The sequence below is a fragment of the Hyperoodon ampullatus genome (assembly GCF_949752795.1).
Source record: "Hyperoodon ampullatus genome assembly, chromosome: 4".
Taxonomy (NCBI): domain Eukaryota; kingdom Metazoa; phylum Chordata; class Mammalia; order Artiodactyla; family Ziphiidae; genus Hyperoodon; species Hyperoodon ampullatus.
In genome coordinates this window covers 156,726,968-156,744,299 of record NC_136917.1, presented here as the reverse complement: position 1 = coordinate 156,744,299, position 17,332 = coordinate 156,726,968, and positions in this window count along the sequence as shown.

Genomic DNA, 17,332 nt, shown 5'->3' with positions numbered 1-17,332 from the left:
ATTGAGTAGGTGCTTTACAGCCACAATCAAGATGTGGGCTCAAAGACAGCTGTTGTAATAGGCTCTGGTTATTGCTAATGCTCCTTTGGATGAATCTGGCCAATTTGGTGGTCAGCCTCAAGTCCATACCTCTGTAAAAACTATTACTAAGGTCCTTTTAGTCAACAGTCACAGGGACATGCACCTATGTTGAGTATTGATAAAGGAAAATTTGTAACTTTTGTGGGCACAAACCAGGCAATTTATTACAACTCTGGCAGTTTTTTTGTTTTGGAAGATGAGGGGATGGGGCATTTGATACTTGTTAAGGACGAATCACAACATCTAAGTTGTCTTAAAGATCAGCCCCTCCAGCAATCTATCATGCCAGCTTTAGACCTATTCAAATATGACTATAAAAAGTCTTTTTTTTTTTTCTGTTGGCCCTGGTTGCTATAAGAGAGATTTAGCCCTCTAAGTGAGATTTCCTTGAGACAGAAAAACTCCTGTGGGGAATCACAGAGGAATTGTTTTGTGTTCAGGCTCTTACAGTGCCAGTGAGCTACTGGAGAATGACAAACTGACCCAAAGAAATCTAGTTAAGTTCTTAGGGCCAATCCTACAGCTTTGGAAAAATCTCCTAACCCTTATATTGAAACAAGGCAAAAATTTAAGAGAGTTATGAAAATAAGGCAGCAGATGTCCTGAATCAAGGTGGACCTAAAAAAATCACTGCTGTGTAAGCCACTTTTAACACTATTAAATAACACATTTTTTTTCTCTTTTTCACAGGGTCACCACGTGCATCCTTGGGACTATACTACTTGTGTGGTATGCAGGTACTAACTTGCTTCCCTTCCCAATACACAGGGACTGGAACCTTAAGGGTGTTCATTGAAGACCTACAAGTATTTAAGCAAACACTGCCAGTAGATCATGTAGTCCTCAAAAAATATACATAAATTCATCCAAAATCAGACTATTTTGCTGACTAAGGGGAGCTTCCAGAGGGATAACGGACTCATTATTCATGTACATGCTGTGGGCAGTTTTCTCAAAGAGGGAGACACCCAATTATAAAAGACTGTATGAAATGTGTTCTTGACTATAGCTCAAGTGTTCAGATATACCACCTTGGCCCTGGTCGTCTTCAACTCACTACCAGTATTTTTATAGATGAAAGAATTTTCTTAGATTTTCCCTTTGCTGAGCAAGATACAGTCACTAACCCATCCTGCTTTACCTGGATTAACACCTCGGCCCAAGAGGAAAGGTCAATAGAAAAATTTGAGGAACTCACCTGGTTTGTTAAGGTAGATCCCGATGGTTTGTAAAATTTTGTTTGGTTGGATTTAGGACCTTAGAGGACATGTTTGTGGTCAATACTCCAGATTGGCATCAGGCTACTCTTGGCGGTATTATTGTTAGTAAATTTCATTTAAAAACTTATGAGACATATTGAATGAATTTTGTCCCAGCCTCTGTCAGTAGGATTAAACAGAGAGTCCAAAGTAATTATGGAAAAATTTACTGTAAACCAAGATGTTATAGAAACAAGAGGTCAATATTGTGGGGCAACAGTTCTCCATGGAGTTTCTCATGTGTCCACATGACTTGCTACAAAACCTTGACTGATTGTGCTCAGGACTATCTTTTCAAGGATGGCTGTCAAGTAAATTTGGAAAATAGAGATAGTATCTCCTCATAGTTAGAAGGTGGATTTGCTTACTGTCTAATATAACAAGATATTATCTCCCTTTGGGGCAAACATCAGGCAAGTTTATGCCCAGTATAAGAAATCTGGTTCTTTAAACTAGACTTTCTTCTGTAACACAAGCAAATGCATGTGTAGATATCACATGGTCCTGTTTGTGTCACCCTGTAGGAACTGAGGTTCAGAAAACCAATGTAAATGCTGATGCTCTGGCTACTGTTATTTCTGTGAATTGATGGTCCTTTGTCTCTGATTCAGGAGTCTTGTGTCTTCTTCCAGTTCCCATGAAACTGTGGAAGTCTAACTAATTAGAGTGTTAGTAGGATAAAATCTCATACCTTTCACAGTTCTTGACATCAAATATAATGTCTAAAAGGTGAGAGCTGGGGCTTCCCTGGTGGTGTAGTGGTTGAGAGTCTGCCTGCTGATGCCACATGCCACCAGCCAACTCGGCCCGTGAGCTATGGACACTGAGCCTACACGTCTGGAGCCTGTGCTCCTCAATGGGAGAGGCCACAGCAGTGAGAGACCTGCGTACCACAAAAAAATATAAAAATAAAAATAAAAATAATTTTTAAAAAGGTGAGAGCTGAAACCCTTTTCTTTCATTACATAGTATAGCATAGTGATTATCTACATGGAATTTAAATATAGACCCCCGAGTTTCATTGACTCTAACTTTGTGATATGGGGCAAGATATACCTCTTTTCTTTGCCTTAGTTTTAATACTAGGCAGGGATCTAAGACAGTCCCCCAGATTTCTGCCCTTGGCATGTGCATCCTGTTTAATCCCCTTCCCTTGAGTGGGAGACAGACTTGTGAATATAATGGGATTTTGCTCCCATGATTAAGTCACTAATCAGTTGTCTTTAAGTTATCAAAAAAAGGGATCATCCTGGGGGACTCGAGTTAATCAGATGAGCCATTTTAAAGGTGGCCAAGAGGTCAGAAAAAGGAAATCAGATTGATTTGGAGCAACAGTAGGCATTTTCTTTTTGGTCTGGTAGAGGAGAAGCAGTCACGTTACAGACGGTCTATGAGGAGGACCAGCCTCTAAGACCTGAGAGCTTCAGACCTATAGCCACAAGGAACAGAATTCTGTCAACACCTGAATGAGCTTAGAGGAGAACCCTGAGCCTCAGATGAGAACCACAGCAGGGCAGCACCTTGATTTTAGCCCAGCGGGTCTCTAAGCAGTGGATCCAGCCAAGCCGTGACCCTCAGACTTCTGGCCCTTGGATACAAGGAGGTAATAATTTTGTGTTATTTTAAGCTGCTAAGTTTGTGATAATTTGTTACACAGCCTAGAAAGAAAGTGCTTTTTTCTTGTATCCTGAAAATGTGGTTTAAAACAGTATTTGCCTCAGAGGTTCCCTGGGAGGATTAATGGAGTAAATATATGTTAAAATGATTTCAAAAGTGCCTGCACATAGTAAGAGCTAAATGAAGGCTGGGTCTTGCTATTATACATGATTGTTATAAGTTTGCTAACATTTGCTTTTATATCCTAATAATTCTAATTGGGGGCAACAAGATGGAGCAGTTTTTCACTTATATAAGAAAATTATCATAACTTTCCTAAATCATTTATAATACACTGTGAAGAAATTTGGCTACAAGTAAAATGTTAAGTGGAAAAACTATTTTTGCTTCTTTCAAGCTTCCTGGAACTCTCCAAAGCAGGCAATGCTTAACATGGGCCAATGCAAACTGTGAAGTAGGCAAAGCTGCTCCTTTAGTTTCCAGACCTTTGCATTCCCTTCACCACCTTTTAAAGCTTTTTTAGTATTCATATATACATATATGAGAGTATATATATATATATATATATATATATATATATATATATATATATATATATATTATACCCACACAATTGCATAATTTTAAATTCATGAATAAATGTGACAAAAATATGGATGCTTTCATTTCAGTCTAAATTAATTCTCTTAGTCTTGGGTTTTATCTTTTCCTTCCTTCCACTTCACCACCTCCCCAAAGTGACCTCACCCTTCTCAGTCTCACATGTTCACCTGCAACCATGAAAAGGCTAATATGTATCATATCTCTCTCTCTCTCTCTCTCTCACACACACACACAAACACACACACACACACACACACACCGGTTGTCCTGTCATGGTTTTAGAAATGTATTCAAACTATGCATATGACACATATTATTAAAAATACAATTTTATGAATATGTATGTATGAATGAATATGTATTTATGCACATACATAAGTACATATATGTATATGTATCTCATGTATTTTGCTTTTCTCACTGAACAATATTTCATCCAAATACCTTCATGCCACCTTCATGTCTCCCGTTCATTCTCCATTTTTAATGTCCACTTTCTTCCTCCAAAAAATAGACCCTATCCTTCCTGCAAGTGATCTCTTAGTGGGGAGTTGGGTGGAGTTGCATCACAGGAAGAGGAAGGAGGTGGGGAGGTGGAAGAGGATAACATGGATCTCTGTGGGTCACACATACATCATGCTGAGGATGTGTCACTGTTAGGCAATTGCCTGTCTTCAGAAGAGAACCAGGGTGCTTTCAGTCCCAAAGCCCATGGTGCTCTGTAAGTCTTCTTTAGACAGATGTTGTCAAAGTGATGAAGTGTATGGTCCCAAGGCCATGTTGCAGCTCTGACTCTCTTGACCTGGCCAGCCAGTGACTCTGATTTCAGGGGTGACCTAGAATGACAGGGTCAAAGGAAAATACTTCCCAGTGATCACGACTTTAAGTGCCACAACTAATTATGCACTTATTAGGAGAGATAGCCTGATGGGTTGTCCTATACTGGTCCATTAGCAATAGCTAAAAGGTGGCCAATTGGTCAGGGATTTCAAAGAACATCTTTGGAAAATTGATGGCCAGGAGGTCTGGAGGAGAGGTTAAATTTGTCCTGTAGAAAATAGTGAGCATCTTTCCTCATCTAACCTGGCTCTGGCTCAAAGGGCCCTTGAACCCAAAGTGGCTTAGTTGGCAGGGATGGAGAAAATATATCAACCCAAATTATTCTCTTACAGAAATTGATCTGACTGTAGCCAAGTGCTGGTTGATCAAACTACCAACAACAGAAATCAAATCTAAGCTGCAGATATGGATCTAGCAGATACCAGCTGGGGTAAGACTCTGCAGACTTGTTCTGTAACTAATCAGATAGTAAATATCTTAGGTTTTGTGGGCCATAATGTCTCTGTTGTAGCTGTTGAACTCTGCCTGCCATTACAACCCCAGGGAAGACTTAAGCTGTAAGTAAACAAAAGAGTGTAGCTATAATTTAATAAAACTTTATTTACAAAAACAGTCAGGACTTGACCCAAATTTACCAAAGCCTAACCTAAGGGAGTCATTCAGCAACCTGTTGCCAAGATGATTAAATTGTCCCCTCTCATTATGAAGGAGATAGTGCTTTCTCCTTAGAAGAGCAAACCACTAAGTCTGATATAAATTTTCCTCTCCTCCATGCATTGCTTCTGCTAACCCTGCCATTTGTGAATTTATGCTCCATTTATGGCATCACCATAGTATTTCACTCAAAGTCACTTTTGACAATTATCACTTAGAGGGAAGACTGTGAAATAAAGGCTTCATGGCCACAGAATTCACTGGTAATATATGCCCCATCACCTAGAAACAGCTGCCTTGATGGACTTGAAAATGCAATTGTAGCACTCAATGACCACAGATCCTTAGAGAACTGAAAAACCAACATTATTTCTCCATCAGAGTCTGGAAGGTCAGCTGTGGATCTGAAGATTTTATTGCACTTATCTGGGCTCAGCTGAGCCCCTGTGTAGGACTGCTCCCCATGTATTTCATATAAAGCCTAGGAATAAATGAACAGGAGTAACTCTGTGCATGATCTTCTCATGATAGGAGTGTAAGAAACTGAGAGGGGACACTAAATGTCTCTTAAAGACTTTGTTCTTCTCGAAATTGGCACAGTCATTTCTGCTGTGTTCTGTCCATTAAGCTTTAATGGGTTTAAAGCATTAAAGTCACTGAGTTAAGGCTAAATTCAGACAGGTAGAAATGTATATTAAGCCTGGGCCAGAAGGAAGATATTGGACAGAATGTTGGATACTTGCTGAAATAATTCAGTCTACCAGCCTCAAAGTTTAGAGTACTCTAGATTACCTGTGCATGTGTGTCCTAGAGGCATGTGTGACAGATGCTCTAAGCCAGCATCCAATATATGGTCCCGTCTCTCCAAAGCAAGAATGAATGGATCCGGGAACCAAGCTTAAAGTCAAAAGTGATTGCTCTCCTCATATCACCAAAGGACAGAGTTTAAGACAATTTGCTTATAGTCTTTAAACCTCAATGCCAGTCAATTGATGAACCCTAGTGCCAGGAGACGACTGCGTCCACCAGCAAACCCAGTCAAGGTTCCAATGATTTAGAAGCTGAAACTATCCCCTGGATGTTTTAAGCTCTTTTTCCCACTGAACCAACAGACAGAGAAGAGTGTCACTGTATGATCTAATGAGCTTGTTCCCAGTTAGCATGGGGTAATTGGGTTACTGGTGTATGCTTAGGGATAAAGAGAGCAATCTGTTAAAAAATTGAAGGAGAAAAACCATATGATCATTTCAATACATAAAGAAAAAGCTTTTGACACAATTCAACACCCATTAATGATAAAAACCCTCCAGAAGAGTCCAGGAAAAAGTCTGGAGCTGCTGAAGAGGCGAGAGACTTGTTCTTGCCCCTTTGGCTCCTGGTGCGCAAGGAGGGAGGATTAAGAGCACCGCTTAAAGGAGCTCCAGAGACGGGCGCGATTCACGGCTAACAGCATGGACCCCAGAGACGGGCATGAGAGGTTAAGGCTGCAGCTGCTGCCACCAAGAAGCCTGTGTGAGAGCACAGGTCTCTATCTACACATCCCTTCCAGGGAGGCTGTGCAGCCCGCCACTGCCAGGGTCCCGTGATCCAGGGACAACTTCCCCAGGAGAACGCACGGTGCACCTCAGGCTGGTGCAATGTCACACTGGCCTCTGCCGCCACAGGCTCGCCCCGCATCTGTACCCCTCCCCCCAATGGCCTGAGTGAGCCAGAGCCCCCGAATCAGTGGCTTCTTTAATCCCGTCCTATATGAGCAAAGAACAGATGCCCTCAAGCGACCTACACGCAGAGGCGGGTCCAAATCCAAAGCTGAACCCTGGGAGGTGTTCGAACAAAGAAGAGAAAGGGAAATCTCTCCCAGCAGCCTCAGGAGCAGAGAATTAAATCTCCACAATCAACTTGATGTACCCTGCATCTGTGGAATACCTGAATAGACAACGAATCATCCCAAATTGAGAAGGTGGATTTTGGGAGCAATGATATATATATTTATTTCACTTTTTGTGAGTGTGTAGGTGTATGCGTCTGTGTATGATTTTGTCTGTATAGCTTTGCTTTTACCATTTGTCATAAGGTTCTGTCTGTCCATTTTTTGTTTGTTTGTTTGTTTGCTTTTTAGTATAGTTTCTAGCTCTTGTTATCATTGGTGGGTTAGTTTTTTGTTGGTTGCTCTCTTCTTTCTTTCTTTTTTTTATTAGTTTTTAAATTTTTTTAATAATTATTTTTATTCTAATAACTTTTAATGTACTTTTATTTTATTTTAACTTCTTCTTTCATTCTTTCTTTTTTTTCGCCCTTTTATTCTGAGCCATGTGGATAACAGGCTCTTGGTGCTCCAGCCAGGTGTCAGGGCTGTGCCCCTAATGTGGGAGCCAAGTTCAGGACATTGGTCTACACGAGACCTCCCAGCTCCATGTAACATCAAACGGCGAAAATCTCCCAGAGATCTCCATCTCAATACCAAGACCCAGCTCCAGTGTTGGACACCCTATACCAAACAACAAGCAAGACAGGGACACAACCCAACCCATTAGCAGAGAGGTTGCCTAAAATCATAATAAGGCCACAGACACTCCAAAAGACACCACCAGACATGCAACTGCCCAAGAGAAAGACAAGAACAAGCCTCATCCACCAGAACACAGGCACTAATCCCCTCCCCCGGGAAGCCTACACAACTCACTGAACCAACCTTACCTACTGGGAGCAGACACCAAAAACAACGGGAACCACAAACCTGCAGCCTGCAAAAGGAGACACCAAACACAGTAAGTTAAACAAAATGAGAAGACAGAAACACACAGCAGATGAAGGAGCAAGGTAGAAACTCACCAGACCTAACAACTGAAGAGGAAATAGGCAGTCTACCTGAAAAAGAATTCAGAATAATGATAGAAAAGGTGACCCAAAATCTTGGAAATAGAATGGAGAAAATACAAGAAATGTTTAACAAGGACCTAGAAGAACTAAAGAGGAAACAAACAGTGATGAACAACAAAATAAATGAAATTAAAAATTCTCTAGAAGGGATCAATAGCAGAATAACTGAGGCAGAAGAACAGATAAGTGATCTGGAAGATAAAATAGTGGAAATAACTACTGAAGAACAGAATAAAGAAAAGAAAATAAAAGAATTGAGGACACTCTCAGAGACCTCTGGGACAACATTAAGTGCCCCAACATTCAAATTATAGGGTTCCCAGAAGAAGAGAAAAAGAAAGGGACAGAGAAAATATTTGCAGAGATTATAGTAGAAAACTTCCCTAATATGGGAAAGGAAAGAGTTATTAAAGTCCAGGAAACACAGAGAGCACCATACAGGATAAAACCAAGGAGAAACATGCCAAGACACATATTAATCAAACTATCAAAAATTAAATACAAAGAAAAAATATTAAAAGGAACAAGGGAGAAACAACAAATAAATTACAAGGCAATCCCCATAAGGTGAGCAGCTGATCTTTCAGCAGAAACTCTGCAAGCCACAAGAGAGTGGCAGGACATATTTAAAGTGATGAAGGGGAAAAACCTACAACCAAGATTGCTCTACCCAGCAAGGATATTTTTCAGATTTGATGGAGATATTAAACCTTTACAGACAAGATAAAAGTAAGAGAATTCAGCACCACAAAACCAGCTTTACAACAAATGCTAAAGGAACTTCTCTAGGCAGGAAACACAAGAGAAGGAAAAGACCTACAATAACACACCCAAAACAATTAAGAAAATGGTAAAAGGCACATACATATCAATAATTAACTTAAATGTAAATGGATTAAATGCCCCAACCAAAAGACACAGACTGGCTGAATGGATACAAAAACAAGACCCACATATATGCTGTCAACAAGAGACCCACTTCAGACCTACAGATACATAAAGACTGAAAGTGAGGGGATGGAAAAAGATATTCCATGCAAAGGAAATCAAAAGAAAGCTGGAGTAGCAATTCCCATAACAGAGAAAATAGACTTTAAAACAAAAACTATTACAAGAGACAAACAAGGACACTACATAAAGATCAAGGGATCAATCCAAGAAGATATAACAATTGTTAATATTTATGCACCCAACATAAGAGCACCTCAATACATAAGCAAAATACTAACAGCCATAAAAGGGGAAATCGACAGTAACACAATCATAGTAGGGGACTTTAACACCCCCTTTCAACAATGGACAGATCATCCAAAATGAAGATAAATAAGGAAACACAAACTTTAAATGATACATTAAACAAGGTTGACTTAAATGATATTTATAGGACATTCCATCCAAAAACAACAAAAAACCCTTTCTTCTCAAGTACTCATGGAACATTCCCCAGGATAGATCATATCTTGGCTCACAAATCAAGCCTTGGTAAATTTTAAGAGAGGGTGTGGAAAAAAGGGAACACTCTTGCACTGCTGGTGGGAATGTGAATTGGTACAGCCACTATGGAGAACGGTATGGAGGTTCCTTAAAAAACTACAAACAGAACTACCATATGACCCAGCAATCCCACTACTGGGCATAAACCCTGAGAAAACCATAATTCAAAAAGAGACATGTACCAAAATGTTCATAGCAGCCCTATTTACAATAGCCCAGAGCTGGAAACAACCTAAGTGTCCATCATCGGATGAATGGGTAAAGAAGATGTGGCACATATATACAATGGAATATTACTCAGCCATAAAAAGAAACGAAATTGAGCTATTTGTAATGAGGTGGATGGACCTAGAATCTGTCATACAGAGTGAAGTAAGTCAGAAAGAGAAAGACAAATACTGTATGCTGACACATATATATGGAATTTAAGAAAAAAAAATGTCATGAAGAACATAGGGGTAAGACAGGAATAAAGACACAGACCTACTAGAGAATGGACTTGAGGATATGGGGAGGGGGAAGGGTAAGCTGTGACAAAGTGAAAGATTGGCATGGACATATATACACTACCAAACGTAAGGTAGATAGCTAGTGGGAAGCAGCCGCCTAGCACATGGAGATCAGCTCGGTGCTTTGTGACTGCCTGGAGGGGTGGGATAGGGAGGGTGGGAGGGAGACGCAAAAGGGAGGGGATATGGGAACATATGTATATGTATAACTGATTAAATTTGTTATAAAGCAAAAAATAAAAAAATTAAATATATGATCCTCAATAAAAAAAAAAATTGAAATCATATCAAGTATCTTTTCCGACCACAACACTATGAGACTAGATATCAATTACAGGAAAAAATCTGTAAAAAATACAAGTACATGGAGCCTAAACAATATGCTACTTAATAACAAAGAGATCACTGAAGAAATCAAAGAGGAAATCAAAAATTACCAAGAAACAAATGACAATGAAAACACGATGACTCAAAACCTATGGGATGCATGAAAAGCAGTTCTAAGAGGCAAGTTTATAGCAGTACAATACTACCTTAAGAAACAAGAAACATCTCAAGTAAACAACCTAACTTTACACCTAAAGCAATTAGAGAAAGAAGAACAAAAACCCCCCAAAGTTAGCAGAAGGGAAGAAATCATAAAGATCAGATCAGAAATAAATGAAAAAGAAAAAGGAAACTATAGCAAAGATCAATAAAACTAAAAGCTGGTTCTTTGAGAAGATAAATAAAATTGATAAACCAATAGGCTAATCAAGAAAAAAAGGGAGAAGACTCAAATCAATAGAATTAGAAATGAAAAAGGAGAAGTAACAACTGACACTGCAGAAATACAAGGGATCATGAGAGATTACTGCAAGCAACTCTATGGCAATAAAATGGACAACCTGGAAGAAATGGACAAATTCTTAGAAAAGCACAACTTTCCGAGAATGAACCAGAAAGAAATAGAAAATATGAGCAGACTGATCACAAACACTGAAATTGAAAATGTGATTTAAAATCTTCCAACAAAAAAAAGCCCAGGACCAGATGGCTTCACAGGCGCATTCGATCAAACATTTAGCAAAGAACTAACACCTATTCTTCTCAAACTCTTCCAAAATATAGCAGAGGAAGGGACACTCCCAAACTCATTCTACAAGGCCACCATCACCCTGATACCAAAACCAGATAAAGATGTCACAAAGAAAGAAAACTAGAGGCCAATATCACTGATGAACATACATGAAAAATCCTCAACAACTACTAGCAAACAGAATCCAAGAGGACATTAAAAGGATCATACACCATGATCAAGTGGGGTTTATCCCACGGATGTAAGGATACTTCAATATATGCAAATCAATGTGATACACCGTATTCACAAACTGAAGGAGAAAAATCCATATGATCCTCTCATTAGATGCAGAGAAAGTATTTGACCAAATTCAACACCCATTTATGATAAAAACCCTGCAGAAAGTAGGCATAGAGGGAACTTACCTCAACATAATAAATGCCATATATGAAAAACCCACAGCCACCATCATCCTCAATGGTGAAAAATTGAAACCATTTCCACTAAGACCAGGAACAAGACAAGGTTGCCCACACTCACCACTATTATTCAACATAGTTTTGGAAGTTTTAACCACAGCAATCAGATAAGAAAAAGAAACAAAATGAATCCAAAATGGAAAAGAAGAAGTAAAGCTGTCACTGTTTGCAGATGACATGATACTATACCTAGAGAATCCTAAAGATGCTACCAGAAAACTACAGAGCCAATCAATGAATTTGGTAAAGTAGAAGGATACAAAATTAATGCACAGAAATCTTTTCCGTTCCTATACATAAATGGTGAAGAATCTGAAAGTGAAATAAGGAAACACTCCCATTTACCATTGCAACAAAAAGAAAAAAATATCTAGGAATAAACCTACCTAAGGAGACAAAAGACCTGTATGCAGAAAATTATAAGACACTGAAGAAATAATTTAAAGATGATACAAATAGATGGAGAGATATACCATGTTCTTGGATTGGAAGAATCAACATTGTGAAAATGACTCTACTACCCAAAGCAATCTACAGATTCAATGCAATCCCTATGAAACTACCACTGGCATTTTTCACAGAACTAGAACAAAACATTTCACAATTAGTATGGAAACATAAAAGATCCCGAATAGCCAAAGCATTCTTGAGAAAGAAAAACAGAGCTGGAGGAATCAGGCTCCCTGACTTCACACTATACTACAAAGCTGCAGTAATTTAGACAGTATGGTACTGGCACAAAAACAGAAATATAGGTCAATGGAACAAGATAGAAAGCCCAGAGATAAACCCCTGCACATATGGCCACCTTATCTTTGATAAAGGAGGCAAGAATACAGTGGAGAAAAGACAGTCTCTTCAGGAATTGGTGCTGGGAAAACTGGACAACTACATGTAAAAGAATGAAATAAGATCATTCCCTAACACCATCCACAAAAATAAACTCAAAATGGATTAGAGACCTCAATGTAAGGCCAGACACTATCAAACTCTTAGAGGAGAACATAGGCAGAACACTCTGTGACATAAATCACAGCAAGATCCTTTTTGACCCACCTCCTAGAGAAATGGAAATAAAAACAAAAATAAACAAATGAGACCTAATGAAATTTCAAAGCTTTTGCATATCAAAGGAAACCATAAACAAGATGAAAAGACATCCCTCAGATTGGGAGAAAGTATTTGCAAATGTAGCAACTGACAAAGGATTAATCTCTAAAATTTACAAGCAGCTCATGCAGCTCAATATCAAAAAAAACAAACAAACAACCCTATCCAAAAATGGTCAGAAGACCTAAACAGACATATCTCCAAAGAAGATATACAGATTTCCTACTGATACATGAATAAATGCTCAACATCATTAATCATTAGAGAAATGAAATCAAAACTACAATGAGATATCACCTCACACCAGTCAGAATGGCCATCATCAAATAATCTACAAACAGTAAATGCTGGAGAGGGTGTAGAAAAAAAGGGAGCTCTCTTACACTGTTGGTGGGAATGTAAATTGATGCAGCCACTATGGAGAGCAGTATGGAGGTCCCTTAAAAATCTAAAAATAGAAATACCATATGACCCAGCAATCCTATTACTGGGCATATAACCTGAGAAAACCATAATTTAAAATAACTCATGTACCACAATGTTCATTGCAGCTCTACTTACATTAGCCAGGACATGGAAGCAACCTAAGTGTCCATCGACAGATGAATGGATAAAGCAGATGTGTCACATATATACAGTGGAATATTACTCCACCATAAAAAGAAACGAAATTGTGTTATTTGTAGTGATGTGGATGGACCTAGAGTCTGTCATACCGAGTGAAGTAAGTCAGAAAGAGAAAACAAATACCATATGCTAACATATATATATGTTATCTTAAAAAAAAAAAAAAATTTGGTTCTGAAGAACCTAGGGGCCGGACAGGAATAAAGACGCAGATGTAGATAATGGACTTGATGATATAGGGAGTGGGAAGGGTAAGCTGGGACGAAGTGAGAGAGTGACATGGACATATATACACTACCAAATGTAAAATAGATAGCCAGTGGGAAGCAGCCGCATAGCACAGGGAGATCAGCTCAGTGCTTTGTGACCACCTAGAGGGGTGGGATAGGGAGTGTGGGAGGGAGGGAGACACAAGAGGAAGAGCTATGGGAATATATGTATATGTATAACTGATTCTCATTGTTATAAAGCAGAAATTAATACACCATTGTAAAGCAATTATAATACAATAAAGGTGTTAAAAAAAAAAGAAAGAGGGAGCAATCTGGAACAATGGAGATTCATTGAGATGTCTCTCAGTGTTCCTAGTCCTGGTCAGTAGAATTATAGCAACTCCATCAAGAGAAAGCCATCAAACACCAGGTTCCTTCAGGAATAAAGGCTTCAGCACTCCATGAAGCCACACTCTGAACAAAGATGAGGAGAGAAGGAAATGAATGGGTGGTGGAAGGGACCACTATGATTACCAACCTGTGTATTAGAGACAGCACTGTACCCACTCTATTTTAACTGGTCTCAGTGTGTTTCCTCCCTTTTCTCCTCCACTTTTATTTTTATATGTTATTAGCACTCCCTGTGATGGCTAACATTTTAGATTTCTCATATTGATATGGAAGATAGTAGAATGTTACCTATTCCCTGTGTTTGGCATTAAAGATCATTGTGAAGTATTATTCTATCAGGTAAATAATCTTCATAAGTTTATGTATTTGTTTCATGGATGAATATGTTTCTTTAAGTTAAAAATATCTATTAAATATAAAATAAAATGTATATTTGTTTGAAAGACTTTTGTATTTGTCATACTTATTTTTCAGTATTAGTTATTTTTGTGTATTGGCAAGTTTTTAATTTTCAATTTATTAGCTGTTAATTTTTATTAATATCTATACTGAAATATGGAGCATGTCAGTTCTTTATTTATTGATAGTGATTTTTTCTTGATGGTCATATTCTTGATGTTAATATTTTTCTTGATGGTAACATATATTCTTTTTTTCTGTTTTCATTCTGTGACTTTATTCTAATGTAATAGAATAAGCCCTGAACTAGCAGTTGGGAAATTTGGAGTTTACTATTGTCCCTTTTCTTCATGAATTGTGATTTTATTCAAGTCCCTTGATCCCACTGAAGTTCATTTTACTACTGTGTAAAATGAGAAGAAACTCCTAAATTAATTCTTTTGAAATCTTTAAATGATCTCTAATTAGTGAGTCCCCTAAATGGTATCTCAATTTCATTTTAACTCTAAAATTATGTGATACTATATGAATAAAGAATAACTATTCATTTAACTAAACATATGTAAAGAAATTATTCCTGAAATTTTGTGTCATGAATCCTGGAGATGTTTTGACCAATGTAACTTAATTAAAGATGCTGACTTCAGCATGTGAGATAAAATAGTTGATTTGGTATAAAATAAAATAGTGTGAAATAAACTAAAAAAATGAAAGAAGTCTTTGAAATATACACATATATACATGAAAACCTCTTACATCAAATTTTTCTATTATTAACATCTTACTACATGTAAAACATATTAAATATATCTCCACTTAAAAAATAGTAATAACTTACTTGAAATACTTATTGTTATACCTGTAACTTTCCATTTTTAAATATATTTTTTCCATAAACCTAATCAATGTTATGAATTTTAAGCTTTTTGCTTAAAGAAGAGACCACTTTTAAAGAAATAGCGGCAAGAAGAATAAGGCCTGACTTTGGAAGAAGGAATTCTAAGAAGATTAATATAAAAAACAAATCCTAAAGACAAATTTCTGAGATCAAGGGCACCTAGGAGGACTGGATTATCTTTAAAATACCTGGGGCTGAGCAAAGAGCAAGTGCCTTCATTCTCTGAGGAGCGGATTTATTTGTTGCAAGGGTATTTCTTGAACAACGAAGGATAAGTAATAAAAAACACAAGTAGAATTTTTTCTAGGTAACTACATCTATCCCCAGAAGCTTCTCCCCAGACCCTATCATTATATAAACTCCATCCCTCTCACCCTTTCATCCCTCCCCTACATCCTCCTCTCCATTGACTTGACAAACCATAACATTGTATGTTGAATTTTTCTTGTTTTCTTCTCTGTAATTAATTTAGTCCTCTTTAGTCCTGTTCATCAGACTGGTTATCACAACTATTGGTTGTCGTTAGGTTCAATAAATACTAGTCAATTTATCAGTCACCTGTCCCACTTGTCCTTAATTCAGTCAAACATTGTGCTATTCCAGAAGGTCTTTTCAATTTTTGTTATTTCCTTAAAAGACTACATGACATGGAACAATTCTTAAGAAAATAGATATACAAATAGCTACGAGGGAAACCAATCACCTAAAAACCAACCATTCAGAAATAGACGTGGTCAAAGTCTGGATGAAGAGAATCTTTCAGCTCTTTTCATATGGATATGTGATAGGACTTGGAGTGGGACCTTCCCTTTTGCTCCATGGCTTGCAGCCAAATCTAAATCAAAATGAGAACAAAGGCTCCAGGTACCATACATTCTTAAGAGAGCTGCTGACAATTCTTCCACTCCTCAGTGGGGGAGGTAGGTTGAGCATGTGAAGGAGGAGACCCCCAAAGCAGTGGTGTCCCTAAACCAGGACAAGAGTCTCTCCTGCCCAGATGGACAGTGGGAGGGCATTTTCTGTTGAAAATAAGGGAAGAGACACCCTCCATCCCATTTCTTAGAGCATTTACTTTAGAAAACTTATATGCTCTTAGTCTGTCACTTTGAGATATGTGTAAGCATTTTAAAAGTTAAATAAGCCTCTTGCTAACTTTAGGATCCAAGGATATCCTTCTCAAGGACTTGGAACCATCTCTGAAATATAATCATCGAGGAAGATACTATCTCCTGGTTTCTGCCGGCAAGAGGCTAAATTCTGTAGACATCTTGTTTCCAGTTGCAAAACTACTTCCTGTCATAAAGATATGCGTAGTTTGTTTCTCTTTTGCCCAAGTCAATAAGCTAACACAGATGGTCAACTCAACAACCAAGTGAGTTTAGGATGAATTATGTGTGACAAATAATATTGTCGAGTTCTCTTACTTGAGGCCTATTTATGGTTTGTTTTGAGGACATGTATGTAATGGGTAGCATCTTCTTGGCTACATAAAAGGTAGGATTCCTTTCTGTCCTGGCCATCTCTTAGAGGATTGCCTGTGATGCACGTCACACTCTGGTTTAACATGTATTCAACACGTAAACGGTTTTCTCTCTCTTGTACATTTGTGGAGACGTTTTCTGGGTTGAGAGGAGATTTTGTTTTTAATTATATTGCTCAACCTCTCAACTGACCCCTTCTTGGCTATATTTCAAGGAGCTAGAACCATTTAATTCTCAGCACAGTCCCCACACCTGTACTACAGCATGAACGAGTCCATGTCACTTTCTAGGATTTGATCTCCCGAGAGCAAGTCACAGAACCAGGAGTACAATCCTAAGCTCATTGGGTGTCCAAAGATTATCTATTTGGGAGAACTTGTGCACATACAAGTGTTTTCTGATATTCATGAGGACCTTCCAAGTGGCGGAAGTAACCTCGGTGTAAAAAAAGAGGAGCCATTGCCTGATGCAGAGGTGATCTCCCTTCCCAGCCATGTGCCAGCTCCTGAGGGCAGGAGAATTCTAAGTTCACACTCAGCCTTACAGTCCCTGATTTCTATATAAACCCAAAGGTGGGAGGGGCGTGTTTCTGCGGGGCACCACGTGGTCATATGTTGACTGGCTCCTGACTTGAGGTGAGAAGAAACTTTGTGATTTCTGCCTTTGGGTTCTTTTTGATGTCCCTGAATGGTGGAGGTGGAAGAACGTAGTAAGCGGG